Raw genomic sequence first — 10935 nt, forward strand, 5'->3', positions numbered from 1 at the left:
GTAGTTTCGTATTCCATTTTATTTGTTCTGCTCTTTAATTACCAAACAACCAAACCCCCCCCCCCCATCTTTACTGTTACTGCCAGCATATTATGAACATTTGGCTTGTCACTGCTCGTTGGGAAACGACCTAGGATCACTTCCTAGTTACTGCATTTTCATGTTTATTTGATTCGGGTACGGCCTCGATCAAATTTGGCGCCGTTGCCGGGGAGCAGTGTCCAAAGGTTCATAATAGCTAGCTAGTGTTGTGTGTTTAATCCTTTCGTGTTTTAATTGTTAGTATGTGTGTTAGTGTTGATTAGTGTCCTGGTGTTTTGTTTAATGTGTGTTCTGTTTCAGTTTTACCATTAAGCGTTTCCCCTGTTTCAGTCTTGGGTGTTTTGCTGTGAAGATTGTGCTTGAAAACAGAGTAGTAGTAGAAATCAGCTTGCGGCAAAAACAGAGTAGTAGTAGAAATCAGCTAGAGACGGATTTTAGCGACCACCCATGCTGAATTATTTGAGATTTTTTGTTTTAGTAGCTAGGGTTGTTATTTTTGGCTGAATTTTTTTGTGGTAACTTCTTTTAATCCATATTTTGTGGGAAAAATAGCTAGAGCCTTTAGTTTGGTCAGATTTGAAAGTTCCAAAAAACTAGCAAATTTTGTGTTTGTCAAAACTTCAAACGGCCATAACTTTTGCTCCGGTTATCAGAATCGCAATTATTATATATGCATTTGGGGTAGAAAAAAATCTCCATCGTCCAAAAAAAAGCGATTCTGTCAAAAGTTTTTTATTTTTCAAGTTTTATTCACTTATTTTTCTTAACTTACCATTTTTAGCTTTCATAGTTAGACTTTGAATTTTTGTCTGAAATTTTTTGTGCTATCTTCTCATCATTTTATAAGGTTGCTCACAAAATTTCAAGTCATTTGGATATCATTTGAGGGTAGCTGTAGTTCAAACCTACACCTTTATTTACATGACAAGGCAACTAGTTGTGTGCATGCTGAATGTAGTGTATGACTAGAGGCAATCCATCTGACTTACAACCCTTTGATCCTGAGATAGATAGGACATTTCATAGATTAGTTAGGCATCATTTTATACCTTTTGATCATTCTGAGCATTCCATAACTGGTGAATCTGTGCATTCTGTTATTGGTGATTTTGAACATCCTGATCTGGAGCATTATAATTTTGAGCATTCTGATTCTGAGCATTCTGATTTTGCACATTCTCAGAACATGGCACAACCTCCACCTCGTGAGAGGACTCTAAGGGAAATGGCTGCACCTGATTTCACCTATGAAAGCTTGTGCATCCAATACCCTGATGAGGATGTCCCATATGTTCTTAAAACTGGACTGATTCATTTGCTTCCAAAGTTTCATGGCCTTGCAGGTGAAGACCCGCACAAACATTTGAAAGAATTTCACATTGTCTGCTCCACCATGAAACCCCCAGATGTCCAAGAGGATCACATATTTCTGAAGGCTTTTCCTCACTCATTAGAGGGAGTGGCAAAGGACTGGCTGTATTACCTTGCTCCAAGGTCCATCACGAGCTGGGATGACCTTAAGAGAGTATTCTTAGAAAAAATTTTCCCTGCTTCCAGGACCACAGCCATCAGGAAGGATATCTCAGGTATTAGACAACTCAGTGGAGAGAGCCTGTATGAGTACTGGGAGAGATTTAAGAAACTATGTGCCAGTTGCCCCCACCATCAGATTTCAGAACAGCTTCTTCTCCAATACTTTTATGAAGGACTCAGTAATATGGAGAGAAGTATGATAGATGCTGCCAGTGGTGGAGCCCTTGGAGACATGACTCCTGCTGAAGCCAGAAATTTAATTGAGAAGATGGCCTCCAACTCCTAGCAGTTTAGTGCCAGAAATGATGCCATAGTCATTAGAGGAGTGCATGAGGTAGCTACAAACCCATCTGCATCATCTGAAACTAAGAAGCTTGAAGGCAAACTGGATGCATTGGTCAACTTGGTAACCCAGCTGGCCTTGAATCAAAAATCTGTACCTGTCGCAAGGGTTTGTGGTTTGTGCTCCTCTGCTGACCACCATACAGACCTTTGCCCTTCCATGCAGCAACCTGGAGCAATTGAGTAGCCTGAAGCTTATGCAGCAAATATATACAATAGACCTCCTCAACCTCAGCAGCAAAATCAACCACAGCAGAGCAATTATGACCTTTCCAGCAACAGATACAACCCTGGATGGAGGAATCACCCTAACCTCAGATGGTCCAACCCTCAGCAACAACAACAGCAGCCTGCTCCTTCCTTCCAAAATGCTGCTGGCCCAAGCAGACCATACATTCCTCCACCAATCCAACAACAGCAACAACCCCAGAAACAACCAACAGTTGAGGCCCCTCCACAACCTTCCCTCGAAGAACTTGTGAGGCAAATGACTATGCAGAACATGCATTTTTAGCAAGAGACCAGAGCCTCCATTCAGAGCTTAACCAATCAGATGGGACAATTGGCTACCCAATTGAATCAACAACAGTCCCAGAATTCTGACAAGCTGCCTTCTCAAGCTGTCCAAAATCCCAAAAATGTCAGTGCCATTTCATTGAGGTCGGGAAAGCAATGTCAAGGACCTCAACCCGTAGCACCGTCCTCATCTGCAAATGAGCCTGCCAAACTTCACTCTATTCCAGAAAAAGGTGATGACAAAAATTTACCTAACAATTTTTGTGCAGGTGAATCTTCTTCCACAGGTAATTCTGATTTGCAGAAGCAGCACATTCCCCCTCTTCCATTCCCTCCAAGAGCAGTTTCCAACAAAAAAATGGAAGAGGTAGAGAAAGAGATCTTGGAAACGTTTAGAAAAGTAGAGGTAAACATACCTCTGTTGGATGCAATAAAGCAAATTCCAAGATATGCCAAATTCTTGAAGGAGCTGTGCACTAATAAGCGGAAGCTTAAAGGAAGTGAACGAATTAGCATGGGCAGAAATGTCTCCGCATTGATTGGTAAATCTGTTCCTCAAATTCCTGAAAAATGTAAAGATCCAGGTACATTCAGCATACCTTGTATCATAGGGAATAGTAAGTTTGACAATGCCATGCTAGATTTAGGAGCTTCTGTTAGTGTTATGCCTCTGTCTATTTTTAATTCTCTATCTCTAGGCCCCTTGCAGTCAACTGATGTGGTAATTCATTTAGCTAATAGAAGTGTTACCTACCCTGTTGGTTTCATAGAAGATGTCTTAGTTAGAGTTGGTGAACTGATTTTCCCTGTTGATTTTTATATTTTGAATATGGAAGATGGATTTTCTCAAGGATCAGTTCCCATCATTCTAGGCAGACCCTTTATGAAAACTGCTAGAACTAAGATAGATGTTTATGCAGGCACACTGTCTATGGAATTTGGTGACATAACTGTTCATTTTAATATTCTGGATGCTATGAAATACCCATATGAAGATCTTTCTGTATTTCGTGCTGAAATAATTGACCATGTTGTTGATGAATACATGACTGATCTTTATTCTAATCTGCATGCCTCTCACTCTTCATGCATTGAGTCTGAAATTGTACTTGATCATATGTCTGAATTTGATGCTGAGAGTGAATCTGAGAGTGATATTGATTGCATGCCTGGTGGTGGTGTTTTACCTCTTGAGATTGATTTTATAGAGTCAGATAGGACTAACCATGTTTCAGGAAGTACACATACCTCTGACTTTCTTTATGAGGTAAAGGCTGAGAAACCATCTCCTTCTACCACTGTCCCGCTGACCACACCAGAATTGAAGCCTCTGCCATCAAATTTAAAATACGCTTACTTGGATGATAGCAAGAGTTTTCCAGTGATTATATCTGCCTCCCTTGCTGATGAGCAAGAGGAGAAGTTGTTGTCAGTTCTCAAGAAGCATAAGAAGGCTATAGGCTGGACCCTGGCGGACATTCCTGGTATTAGCCCATCCACATGTATGCATCGAATAAATTTAGAAGATGGAGCTAAACCAGTAAGACAGCCACAGAGAAGACTCAACCCGGTGATTCTTGATGTAGTGAAGAAGGAGATAACCAAGCTTTTGCAAGCTGGAATCATTTATCCTATCTCCGACAGCCAATGGGTGAGTCCCGTCCAGGTAGTCCCAAAAAAGACTGGCCTCACAGTGATCAGAAATGAGAAGGAGGAGCTGATTCCTACTCGGGTGCAGAACAGTTGGAGAGTCTGCATTGACTATAGGAGGCTGAACCAGGTTACCAAAAAGGACCATTTTCCCCTGCCATTCATTGACCAGATGCTTGAACGCCTGGCAGGTAAATCCCACTACTGTTTCCTTGATGATTTTTCTGGTTATATGCAAATTACTATTGCTCCTGAGGATCAGGAAAAGACCACATTCACCTGCCCCTTCGGCACTTTTGCTTATAGGAGGATGCCTTTCGGCCTGTGCAATGCCCCTGGTACCTTCCAGCGGTGCATGATTAGTATTTTCAGTGATTTTTTAGAAAATTGCATAGAGGTGTTTATGGATGATTTCACTGTATATGGATCCTCTTTTGATGGTTGTTTGAATAGTTTGGAAAAAGTTTTGAATAGATGCATTGAAACTAACCTTGTTCTAAATTTTGAAAAATGTCATTTTATGGTTGAGCAAGGTATAGTTTTAGGCCACATTATTTCCAATAAGGGCATTGAAGTAGATCCTGCAAAAATTTCTGTTATTTCACAATTGCCTTACCCCTCTTGTGTGCGAGAGGTGCGATCTTTTCTTGGTCATGCAGGATTCTACAGGCGCTTTATAAGGGATTTTAGCAAAGTAGCCCTTCCACTGTCCAACTTGTTGCAAAAGGAGGTGGAGTTTGACTTTAATGACAGATGCAAAGAGGCTTTTGATTGCCTCAAAAGAGCGTTGACTACCACCCCCATCATCCAGGCACCCAATTGGACAGCCCCTTTTGAGCTTATGTGTGATGCATCAAATTATGCATTGGGGGCTGTCCTTGCTCAGAAAATTGATAAATTGCCCAGGGTGATATATTATGCTTCTAGGACTTTAGATGCTGCCCAAGCAAATTATACTACTACTAAGAAAGAGCTTCTAGCCATAGTTTTTGCTCTTGAAAAATTTCGATCTTATTTGCTTGGTACTCGCATTATTGTTTATACTGACCATGCAGCTCTAAAGTACTTGTTGAAGAAGGCTGATTCTAAGCCTAGGTTGATCCGATGGATGCTCTGGCTCCAAGAGTTTGACTTGGAGATCCGTGATAGGAGCGGAGCACAAAATCTAGTTGCTGATCATTTGAGTCGGATCGAACGTGTCTCTGATGCAGATTCACCTATTCGGGATGATTTCCCTGATGATCATTTGTATATATTGTATAGTATTTCTGACTCTCTTTCTACTCCCTGGTTTGCTAACATTGTCAATTATTTAGTTGCCTCTGTTTTTCCTCCCTTAGCATCTAAGGCCCAAAAAGATAAGATTAAAAGTGATGCTAAGCATTTTATTTGGGATGACCCCTACTTGTGGAAATTGTGCAGTGATCAGGTCATTAGACGGTGCATTCCAGATCATGAGACTGACTCAGTCCTGCAGTTCTGTCATTCTTCCGCACCGGGAGGTCATCTGGGTGTTCAAAGGACAGCTCACAAAGTGCTTGATTGTGGTTTTTATTGGCCCACCATCTTTAAAGATGCGTGGAAGATCTGCAGCACTTGTGAGCAGTGTCAGAGAGCAGGAAATACACTTACATGGCGACAACAAATGCCTCAGCAACCTATGCTATTCTGTGAGGTGTTTGATGTCTGGGGTATAGATTTCATGGGTCCTTTTCCTGTCTCTTTTGGTTATGTTTACATTCTCCTTGCAGTTGATTATGTTTCAAAATGGGTGGAAGCCAAGCCCACTAGAACTAATGATGCTAAAGTTGTCGCAGACTTTGTCAGGTCTAATCTGTTTTGCAGGTTTGGAGTACCTAAAGCAATTGTTATTGATCAAGGAACCCATTTTTGCAATAGGACAATGCATGCCCTGCTTAAAAAGTACGGGGTGGTACACAGAGTATCCACACCATACCACCCCCAGACTAATGGACAGGCAGAAATTTCTAACAGGGAAATCAAGAGAATTCTAGAGAAGATTGTGCAGCCAAGCAGGAAAGATTGGAGTACCAGGCTTGATGATGCTCTCTGGGCACATCGGACTGCCTACAAAGCACCCATAGGAATGTCTCCTTATCGGGTTGTCTTTGGAAAGGCATGTCATCTTCCAGTGGAAATTGAGCACAAAGCATACTGGGCAGTGAAGACTTGCAACTTCTCTATGGATCAAGCTGGCGAGGAAAGGAAGTTGCAACTGAGTGAGTTAGATGAAATCCGCCTAGAAGCCTACGAGAATGCCAAGTTCTACAAAGAAAAGACCAAGAAGTTCCATGATAGCATGATAGTTAAAAAAGACTTCGTGGTTGGGCAAAAAGTGTTATTGTATAATTCTAGGCTTGGACTCATGAGTGGTAAGTTGAGGTCTAAGTGGATTGGTCCTTTTGTTGTTACTAATGTTTTTCCTTATGGTACAGTTGAGATCAAAAGCGACTCCACAAATAAGAGCTTCAAGGTCAACGGACATCGACTTAAGCCATTCCTCACGAACCCTTCTTTAGTGGACGTAGTGGTGGAAGAGACTTCCTTACTCCACCCTACTCTTCCTCCACCATGACTTAGGGAGTTTTTCTTTTCCTATCTCCTTCTTTGCTTTTATTACACTTGTCCGATTCTCTTTGATGATTTAATTGTTTTTAATCTTTTAATTGTGCTACATTGAGGACAATGTGTTGTTTAAGTATGGGGGGGGAGTGTTCTTTGGTTTTGCTAGTTTTGATGGTTTTGTTAATTTGTTAGTTGTGTTAATTTGTTAATGTTGTTAGTTTCGTCGGATTTTTAGTTTAATATTTTGGGTCAATTTTGTGTGCACGTACGACTTTGCATGTTTTTCTTTGAATTATAGGATATGTTCAAGAAATGGGTAATTGTTTTGAAAATAAAGTTCTTGACATTTTGTGACTTGAAATCCTTGATTCTTCTCTACATGTCATGATAGTTTTGAAAGCTCAATTTGAAAGTGATGATTTTACCTTTGTGAGAATTTGAGCCATCCATCATTATAATCATTTGGTGTGTTTTGCCCCATTGATTGCTTGCACAATAGCCTTGGCTTGATTCTTGTTGATGCGTCCTAATTCACATGCATATTTGGAAATGATTAAGGCAATTTTGTTCTTATAAGCTCTAGCCAAATGGACTTACCTTGAATTAATTCCTTTGATAGCCCTTTTGAGCCTTGTTTCCCTTTCCTTGTTTTGAAGCTCACTACAAGCCTTAAGTGAAAAACCATGATATTACCATATCCTTAAGGAATTTTGGAGCTTTGGAATTGTTTTGGGAATAAGTGTGGGGGGGTTTTTGTTTCATTGGACAACTTGTTTTGTTGGCTATGCTTCATGATGTATTTTGGGCCATACTTGATGTACATTGTATATTGGTTAAATGTTGGACATGCTGAATGAAATGTTGTTTCTCAAAGGCTAAAGAGTAAAAAAAAAAAATTCGAAAAAAAAAAAAAAATTCGAAAAAAAGAAAAAGAAAAGCAATAAAGTTGAGTGAATAAAATCTTAAATGGCACAAGAATGATGAAACTCTTGGTTCTACTCTTCATGTTTAATTTTTATCTTTACTTGCACTTATTCCCCTTTGCTCCTCTATTCCTTTGGGATTTAGCCACTTATTCCATATTTCTCCATACCTTGTCCTTGGCCCCATTACAACCTTAAAAGACCTTTTGATCCTCATGTGCTTGTGTTTATGGGTTGATTGTCAATTTTAGAATCTTGCCAAGTTTATGTGGTGTTTGCTTTCATGGGTGCTTTGAGGGTAAATAGTAGCCTAGACACTTGAGAGATAGAGTGTATATCTTGTGAGGCTTTATCACTTTTCATTCTTGAGCTGATTAACTATTTTGCCATGATTGGGTTGCTAGGATGATTTTCATGAATGTCTTGACTTTTTGGATCTCCTTATGTTAGATGTTACCCATTCCTTTCATTCCTTGATGTTCATTTAGAAATATGTGAATGTTTTTGTTTGTCTCCCTCTGATATCCTTGGATTTTGTTCTTTGTTTCATTTTGCCTAGGAGTGCAAAAGGCTAAGTATGGGGGGTTTTGATGTGCCATCATTTTCTTCTATTTTCTAAACCCTTTTTGCACCATTTTAATTATTGATTGGTCTTAATTGTTAATTAATTAGGCAGTTTTATAACTTGGGCTCATTTAGCTAATTTGATGTTTTTAATCTAATTTCAGGAATTAATGAAACATTGGGCTTAATCCGGATTTTGGTTGTGGACTTGAAGAGGGCAAATAAAGCAGCGCTTACCTTAGTTAATTTCTAATTAGGAAATTTCGCAATTTTATTTTATGTTTTTCAGTGTTTATTTCGTTTTGGGCCAGAGTATTGTAATAGGGCCCAGTGACTTTGAGTGACTCTTTTTAAATAGCTGCCTTGGGATTTGTGCAAGACATTCTATTCTGTTATGCTATTCATTATTCAGAGCTTTGTTTTAGGGTTTTTCGTTTTCTCTGTTTTGCTGCTTCTGAGTTTGTAATGCAATTTTACGTTTTATGCTTCTAATTACAATTTCGTTCTTGCTTCTTCTTTTACTCTCATTTACGTTTCTGTTCCATTTTACATTTCTGTTCGTTTACGTTTCTGTTCATTTACGTTTCTGTTCATTTACGTTTCTGCTTCATGTTTCAATTGCGTTTTCTGTTTGAATCCATGGAAGGCTAGATTTTCTGGTGTTGTTTCCTTATGAGGACGAAGCCCAACTCTCTTTGAGGTTTCGCTTGTAATGTGGTTTCCTGGCAGTTTTCCCTTCACCAGTTATCCCAATTTCGTGAATATTAATCAGTGCACGCTTCGTGTTCGATTAATTGCCTCTGAGCCTAACTTGCGTTCATGCTTAATGGACGAAGGGCTAACTGGTGTATGTGGTGCCTAATCATGTATTGAAAACCCTAAGTTGATTTTCGCTTAGTAAATTGAAATAGGGTTGGATTAAGTGGTTGACTGTTAGGGACGAATTCTCCATAACCCAGGATAAGAGAGTGGCTTCTGAATCAGAGGAAACAACCCGTTTTTAATATTAGTAGTTTCGTATTCCATTTTATTTGTTCTAAATTCCCAAACGCCCAAACCCCCCCCCCCCCCCCCATCGTTACTGTTACTGCCAGCATATTATGAACATTTGGCTTGTCACTGCTCGTTGGGAAACGACCTAGGATCACTTCCTAGTTACTGCATTTTCATGTTTATTTGATTCGGGTACGGCCTCGATCAACGGGTGCAGAGAAACGCGAGGAACTGGAACCAGAGAAATGGCACGCAAACTGAGGCAGGATTTTAGCATTTCAAAGGTCAGATTTTTCTCTTCTTGTGACTGGGTATGAGTCACATCAAGAAAAAAAATGGACCCTTTTTGCTCCACTCAAAAGAAGACATGTGGCACATCTTTTGTTTAAAAAAAAAGAAAATAGGAAGCATTTTAAACACAAGCCACGCTCTCTCTCTCCTCACTCAACCCCAAAAATTCAGAAGCTTTTCTCCCTCTCTTTCTCACGTTGCTATTCCTTTCTTCTTCCTCACCATTGAAGCTCCATCAAAGCTCCAACCTTTGTACACCATTTCTGCTCCAAATCGCGAAAGAAGGCCATTTTCGGAATCGTGAAGCACACCTCTCCATTGTGGGACTTCACATTTCAGGTTTGGGTAGACTTCTTCCCATATAAATTTTCGTGGGCATGGGGTTTTGGGAGATATGGTGGGTAGTTTTACTAGGTTTATGCCTTATGATAGTTATTTGTGAAGAAATTTGATGAAAGCATGCTAAATGTGTCATGTTTGGTATGAGTCAAGCTTACCCATTCTGTTTTAGGGTTTTTATGATGATGCTTGTGATGCTTGTGTACTGAAATGGCTGATGGAAAACTGATAGAGATGAAGGGTAGAGTTAACCTAGGGTTTAAAAGTGAGAATGTAGTGATATGAGTGGAAAAGTGTGATGCTTTGAGGATTTGAAAAGCCAAATCTGGATTTAGTGGTAATTGGAGGTTAGAGTGAGGTAATCCTAGTTTGAAATGTCATTTAGGACTGTGGGAAAGCTTGGGCTGTGCAAAGGAGGAAATTGAGTGACCAAAGTGAAGGCAAGAGCCATTTCTAGGGTAAATTGGGTGTTAGGAGTCAAATTTTGATTCGGTAGAGTTTTCATCGTAAAACCAGTTTGAGCAAGTTTAGATTAATTTTATAGACTTGTGTGAGATGAGAGTTTGCTCCAAAATTACCCCATTCTCATTTTCACTTCTCAAACCATGAAAATCCACTAAATTGAGGGGTTTTAGATACCTAGATATTGAGTTACTTTGGTCTGAAGCTTGTCTTTGGTTTAGATGTGATTTATACATGATTTAGGACTTGTAGGATCTAATTTGGGCAAAATTGGATGAAGGAAAGAGTGATTTCGAAAATCTGCACTATTATGCAGAATTTTGCTGTTGAAATGTGCAGCAAAATTTTGTGCTTGTGCAGAAAATGCTTATGCATGGCTGCTTGTGGAAAGGGTTGTACATATTGGGTTCTGGACGTTTTCTAGAAGATCCCAACGGTCAAATTGTAGACTTATGTACTAGGGACCTCCAGTAAACTTTTCGAGCCGATCCAACGGTGAAAGAATTGGAACAAAGAGAATGTTACTGGGGTATTTGAGTAAGGAAAGTTGTGGTATTGGTATGTGTTTTGGGCAGATTTTTCTGCCTTTGCCCTGTTTTCTTGGTTTTGATAGTTCAAAGAGGCTGCACTGCCCTCTCACTCCCGACTTTGGGACGCCCCTTTTTTTTTCTTTTTCTTTTTTTTGAGAGGAACG

General features: G+C 39.8%; 1 non-coding gene across 1 annotated transcript; it reads right to left on the minus strand.

Annotated features, from left to right (window-relative positions):
- Positions 1 to 1606: 1606 nt before the first annotated feature.
- On the minus strand, positions 1607 to 1713 carry LOC112997996 (small nucleolar RNA R71). Its single transcript, XR_003263043.1, has one exon. It is a non-coding gene; the product is annotated as a small nucleolar RNA R71 (small nucleolar RNA).
- Between the last annotated feature and the right edge of the window lie 9222 nt (positions 1714 to 10935).

The sequence above is a fragment of the Glycine max genome, chromosome 9 (assembly GCF_000004515.6).
Source record: "Glycine max cultivar Williams 82 chromosome 9, Glycine_max_v4.0, whole genome shotgun sequence".
NCBI classification, from domain to species: Eukaryota; Viridiplantae; Streptophyta; class Magnoliopsida; order Fabales; family Fabaceae; genus Glycine; species Glycine max.